This window comes from Salvia miltiorrhiza, chromosome 1, assembly GCF_028751815.1.
Source record: "Salvia miltiorrhiza cultivar Shanhuang (shh) chromosome 1, IMPLAD_Smil_shh, whole genome shotgun sequence".
In the NCBI taxonomy this organism is placed as follows: domain Eukaryota; kingdom Viridiplantae; phylum Streptophyta; class Magnoliopsida; order Lamiales; family Lamiaceae; genus Salvia; species Salvia miltiorrhiza.
Window position 1 is genome coordinate 3,514,177 of NC_080387.1, and position 7,161 is coordinate 3,521,337.

At 37.0% G+C, this 7,161-nt stretch overlaps 1 long non-coding RNA gene across 1 annotated transcript; it reads right to left on the reverse strand.

Annotated features, from left to right (window-relative positions):
- Positions 1 to 436: 436 nt before the first annotated feature.
- LOC131007305 (uncharacterized) lies at positions 437 to 3,665 on the reverse strand. Its single transcript, XR_009096020.1, has 2 exons — positions 1,212 to 3,665; positions 437 to 695 (listed from the first exon to the last, which is right to left on the reverse strand). It is a non-coding gene; the product is annotated as an uncharacterized LOC131007305 (long non-coding RNA).
- Between the last annotated feature and the right edge of the window lie 3,496 nt (positions 3,666 to 7,161).

The following is a 7,161-nucleotide window of genomic DNA, read 5'->3' on the forward strand; positions in this document are numbered from 1 at the left end:
AAGAGAGATGCATCATAATACGGCTTCAATCGATGTCCATTAACGGTAAACGTCTTTGCCGTATCCAAAGTGCGGATTTCAAATGCCCCGTTTGGGCAAACGGACTGAATTACGAAGGGGCCAATCCATTTCGTCTTCAACTTTCTGGGCATCAAACGTAGCTTTGATTGGAACAAGAGTGCCTTTTGGCCGACTGTAAATAACTTCCCTCGTAGATTCTTGTCGTGCCACATCTTTGTTCGATCCTTATATGTCGCAGCCCGATCCCCGACGCTAGTGATAGCGTGGACCGAGTATCGATACGACTATTTTAAAAGAATAACAGACAAGAAGAATAGATGGAACATCAAGCAGAAGCTCGCATGAAAAGTGCTAAGCAAATCATCATAAATCAACTCCAGGGGTATAAAGGACAACATCATCATAACTTCATAAATATCAGGAACTTCAAGATCAAAAACAAAGTAGGTATAGCTCATTTTTCATAAGGAATCATAATATTCAGAGTATCGCAACAAAAGGCGAATCGATTATATGTGTGAAGACATATAACCGCGAGTAAATTGCTTGATTCCAAAGAAAACAAAGTATATCAATTCTCAAGACTTTATCGACACAATAGAAATGCGATAAAGTAATTACATCAGCTAAACAATTCCCCACCAGCACCAGACCAATCTCGCTCATCGCTTAGCCTGCACATTTAGAAATACGTGCAGGGCGTGAGTACATAATACTCAGTGGGCAAACGCCGAAAAACAAGAAAGGTGCTCTTAGATCTATAGGTTTGAAACTTGCCACATCTCAGCAATACACATGAATAAATTTAGCGTAAAAGAACCTGTGTAAGCAGTTTTAATAAACATGACATCATAAAGAAACGACTGCAGTCAAAGATCTCAACATGTATGCATCACATCTACAACTCAACAATATCAAAGGTACTGAGAAGTAGGCCTCCCTCTCAAGTACCGTGACCGGTCGACCCGAAGACGGCTCGCAGTCACCTTTGTGCACAAAATCCCGCTTGAGGCAGGACCGAATTCGTCTCATCAGTAGAGGGTAACACACAAGTCATTATCAACAAAAAAAAATGGCAAGTCAAACAGTTCTCAAACATCATTTATCTCAAAACATTTGATAAACTCATAACATCATCAGAACAGTTTAGAAAGCTCGTATGATATATGTATACTCAAAATATTGCCCACCTGAAGTCCTTCGCTCAACCTGGAAAGAAATCAGGCGACTTACTTCTTTGTCTCGCTCGGGCCTTCATAATCATCATCATCATCGTCATCGAAGGTTCATGTGATAAGACAAACCTTAGTTCTAAAAACCAATCTCGTCTCAAACTATAACTTATCACTCAACGTCTATGCTCAAATAAATCTCAATCCCTAGGTATACTTAACTTCTAAGAATTTACACATCCTACTCTCGACTTAACACTCAACTCGGATTAAACTCGTAGCAATCAAGCACATAAACATGCATAAACACATAAGCATATCAATTCACACATAGACATGTCGCAAACAAACTTCATTCTGCACTGACTCGATTTAAAAACTTTACCAGACTCGGTACAAAACTCCACTGGAGTCTTAACCTATACCATTTGAAACCTCTTTGAGTCTAGTTTCATTTAAAAAAAGTAGGATGAAAAACTCCAAGTAGTTTAGGAGATATGACTGTTTTCCTACAGTCTACCATATTCGACAGTTTTGAGCAATCGAAAACTTTGATTTTTGAAAAATAGTAAAGGTTGCCGAAAAGGTTTTAAATTTGGTGGGTACTTAGAAAAGACACTCATGTCTTAACAATAAAAAGTTTGGCTCCAAAACATCAGGGAAAGATACTGAAAACGGTGACTCTATTGGCTACTCACCGAACATTTTGGCAGAATGTAGCAGTTTTGGTTTTCTATTTTATAAAAATAATAAACGAAGTCCAAATGACTTGAAATTTTACCGGTATGCTCAAGACTCTCATATATACTTATCTTAAAAATTTTAAGGTCTTTGGGTAACAATAACCTATCAAAAACAGTAGGTCAGTGCGTCTCAAAAATAACTTCCAACTCAAACACACAAGCAAACATGCTCAACTCTACACTTCCTTAATGAAAACTTCTCAAAACTCATCTTAAACACTTATAACACTCAAAAACATTCAAGCATGAACATATTACTCATCAAAACTCAAACTCGACTCTTCTCTTACATCTCAAACTCAAATCTCAAGAAAAACGTTTCAAAGAACGCATCAATTTAAATCTCATCTCATTTTCATGCTCAAAAGTACTCAATTACACATATATGACTTCATGCATCATATAACTTACTACACATACATAGACTCTCTTTTATCCTGCAAACTAAACTTGAAGAAAAACTCACGTATCGACGTGGACTCTTAATTAAGGCATGACAAACATTCACATAATGATCGTATAGCAAATAAAACCTCATTAAACCAAGCATCGACCTTACATCATATGCATACCCAAAAACTTGTATAAACTAAACTAAGTCAAAATTTTATATAACCAATATTTGACCTAACCAAACATTATTAGACTCTAATATCATGCTCAATTTCATTTATCCTAAGTCAATTCACTTAATTAACACATAGGCATGAAAGTCCTAATTTTTATTAAACTAAACTTTTTGAAATTCCACAAATACACATGAAACTTTAATCCAACCTTAGATCTATCAATTAAAACCATTTAATCATACATATAAACCATCAATTAATAATTTAGGGCATAGATACACATATCCTTAATTTCATCAAACTAACTCACATCAAAATCATCAATTAACATCACATCCTCAATCTACTCCATCAATCATCATCTTAGACATCTCATAATCTCATACTCGTCATCAATTCATCATTTAAGACATCAACTCAAAATTTCCCAATTTTGGGTAAACTAAACTCAATCAAACTTTGCATCACAAGACGTAGCTTTTCAAAACACACATCAATCATCACCAAACATCACATAGATCACTTTTCTCAGTCCAATTCAAGGAAAGAACAAGAAAATTTTTTGAAGGGTAAAAACCCCAAAATTTTCGAAAACTTTAAAAAAAAAGGGAGGGGGTGATTTCTTGCTTCAATCTTCCATCTACACACATATATCTCAATATAGAGTCTAGATCCATAAGATTAGAACACTTACTCAAGTAAATCAAAAAGAAAAATAAAATCTTCTTTCTAATCTTCAAGCTTGTATCTCCACTAATCTCTAGGCTTTACCAAGGAAATAGAGGTGTTTAGATCAATATCTTTGGAAGACTTTGGTGTAGAGATGATCTAAAAAGCTTGGTATTCTTCGATCATGGAGGATTAATGGAGGAAAGGAAGATTGGAGAGAGAAAATGGTGAGGCCGTGAGTTAGGGAGGAAGTGAGAAGAAAGAGAAAGTGTTTTGTTTAATACCATCCACTTGCTTCTAAGCTTAGCCAACAAGTAAATGCTCAAGCTTATCCACTAAGCCACTTGATTAAAACACACATGTCTAATTGATTATAATAATCAAGTGAGAGTGTAGTATTGTGTGGTGGAAAATAAACCATGTGTTAAGCCACACGAATTAAATCATGGAAAACTAGTCACAAATTAATAAAATGCTATAGCATAATAATTCATGTGACCAAATTAAAATAAATATAGCACTAAAATTAGTGCACTAACTCAATTATAATATTCCTCATCATGGGAAAAATAATTTGAAAATATTTTGTTTGGAAAAATTTCTATAAACCGGCATTCTTTGATTTTTCGGTAAAAATAAATCGCACTTACTTTGGAAACTCAATTAAAACTTCAAGCGCTAAAGTTCTCAACAAAAAAAAATCATAATAACTTGCTCATAATGGCACACGTAACAAAAATCACATAATCAATCAGTCACGTAAATTCACATAATATCACGTCAAAGCAATCGACAAAACACGAACAAGCTAAACGTCTCTCAGACCGACTCTTTTCATCAAGGGTTCTCACTCTTTCTTTCTCGACTCTATTTCCAACTCATTATTCCTATTTTCTTAATAGGACCGTCAATTTCTCTGATAACTCGGTATCCGATAATTCTATTCCCGGTAGTTGGAAATAAAATAAAATCTCAGCTCAATTCAATCAACATTTCTAACTCAACTCATTTCTCAAATCTCTTCACTCTAATCCTATCATTGGTTTGTCCCCTCATATCTCTATTTAAAAGACAATCTGTCTTATCTGGTCATAAAAAAAATCTAGCATCTCAATATCTCAGTACTCTCAATAGTGTTAAGGCACTATTTCTAAATAAGGAAAAGTACGGGGTGTTACATTATACCACATCGCATCATAAGCTTCAAGACGAAGCTCCTCCAACTCTTGAGTTGAAACTTCCTCTCCTCCTCACACTTGGGCGATTACATATTCATCTCCTTTATCACCCAATAAGCTCTGTGCTCCAATCCAACAAGCAAGTGACACATTTTCCCAAAAATCAATCTATAAGGTGGTATGCCGATAGGAGTTTTATAGGCTGTTCGGTATGCCCACAACGCGTTGTCCAGCCTTAAGCTCTAATATTTCCCTGAGGGATTCACCGTTTTCTCCAAGATTTGCTTAATCTCTCGATTTGAAACCTCGGCCTGTCCATTCGTTTAAGGATGATAAGGGGTGGCCAATCTATTATGAACACCATATTTTCGCATCAATGCTTCAATGGTGCAGTTGTAAAAATGGGTTCCTTGATCGCTTTTCACTGCTCACGGCACTCCATACCTTGTGACTCAACCTAAAACACCTCTAGATTGACTTGCAATAGAACAAGGACATCCTAGCATGATAAGTTGACCCAAGTCGTCTCTCAAGGAAGATTTTACAGGGCTTCTAATTGTATCACGATAAAAGCAATAAAGTTTGGATTAAAAACTGTAAAATTAAACTAAAGCTTGTAATTAAAACTTAACTTGAAATTAAACTCGGAATTAACTAGGCGAAACACAAATACTTAAACATAACTAAATTACTAATCCTAGGCAGAATTAAACGGTAAAGTAAAGGCTAGTCGAATTTAAATGCTATTACGCTAAGAATTTAAACAACTGTAATTAAAAGCTTCTAATCTAAACTAACATGAACGAAATTGCATAATTGAAAGCAAAACATAATTCAAATAGAAGCGAAGAACTAACGTAAATAATAAATACCAAAATCGTCGCGAGAAGCGAATCACTGTCACTTGATTACAACTTGAAACAGTAAACTAAACCAAACTAAATTGCACGCTAACTTAGAACAAAAACTCGAAAATCTTAAGAACTATGAAAACGAGAAAACTGTAAAGTGTTTTGATGCCTAAGGTAGAAGATTATCTTGGTCCGAAGGCTGAAGGATAATTCTCATGATGAACATTAAGCCCTTTATATAGACTACCTTTCATCAACCCTAAAAACCATCAAGAACGGCCCATCAAAACTGGGCTTAAAAGATAGAGTCGTGACAGCAAAGGAAACTTCAGGTTGGAAAGAGTGCTCGGCAAGTAACAGCAACGTCGGAGCAATGCTGGCAGCCTTGCGCGTGTCTGTCAGCTCTGTAGAATTATAGTCTGTTCTGGAGATGTACTCTACTCTGGAGATGTAGTCTGCTCTGGCATTGTAAATCTACTCTGGCTGAATGGTCAGCTCTGGATGCGGTGAGCTATGGATATGGATTGTCAGCTCTGGCACCTTGGTCAACTCTGGCTACCTTGGTCAGCTCTGGAAATGTTGAGCTCTGACTCTGAAAATCTACTCTGCTATGGATTTCAGCTCTGACTATGGAACGACAACGCTGACGGTCTTGTCAGCGCTGGCAAGGCAGCAGAGTAGGGCACCACTTTGAGCCCAAATACACACTTTCTGAACAAAATCTCCAAAATATCATTCTTTCTCCTATTTTATCAAAATCTCCTGCAACACATCAAACAGACTCATAAACGCACCAACTTCCAAAATATGTAACTCAAATTTAGCACAATCAAACCCCCAAATTAAGAACAATTAGGCATAAATCACCTTGTGAAGATGTGAGACTTCAAAAACGCATCAACCACTTTAGAGTCATTCTTTCTTGTGGCCTTTGCTTCTACCTACTTTGAGACATAGTCAACGGCGAGCATGATATAGAGATTTCCAAATGAACTAGGGAACGACCCTATAAAATCCATTCCCCACACATCAAATACTTAGCAGAAAATCAGCGGGATTTGAGGCATCTCATCTCTCTTGGAGATATTTTCTGTCAATTAGCATCTTTCACAACTCTTGCAAAAGAGATAGGCATCTCTATTCAACGTGGTCCAAAAAAATCCAGAGTCAAGCACTTTCCGGGATGTACGCTTCGGACCAAAGTGTCCGCCACAGGCTAGGGAGTGGAAATGCAAAAGAATCTCCCTTTGTTCGGCTTCGGGAATGCATCGTCAAATGATTTGATCCGCTCCAACTTTCCACAAATAAGGCTCATCCAAGAAATAATACTTGCAATCGCTCTTGAGCTTCAGCCTCTGTGCCTTTGTGAATGTGGATGGACACTTTCCAGATATCAAATAATTGACGATATCAGCAAACCAAGGATCGGAGTCACCTTTATCGACGACAGCATATGCTTCTGACTCGGAGAGTAGGTTCTGTTTGGGCAAACAAATGGCTGAACATTTCTGGACAGTGTAGAGATGCTCTTCCGGGAAAGCTTCGTTGATAGGAGTCCCTCATCCTTCTAAATCAAACGACTTAGATGGTCAGCAACATTATTCTCTGCTCCCTTTTTGTCTCAAATCTCCCAATCGAACTCTTGCAACAAAAGAATCCACATTATCAAGCACGGTTTTGACTCATTCTTTAATAGCAGAAACTTTAACGCTGCATGGTCCGTGTAGATAATTATTTTTGCTCCCAAGAGGTATGAACGAAACTTTTCAAAAGTAAAAATAATCGCCAACATCTCATTTTCCGTTGTTGCATAATTACATTGAGCCGAATTCAATGTCTGTTAGGTCCCAGGGGGTCTCGAATAGGTGTATGGGGGGGGAGAATACACCTATGGGCTATTTTTACAAAATCCTCAATCAGAGGGATCTCAAGATAGAGATCTAAACGAAACTTTATAC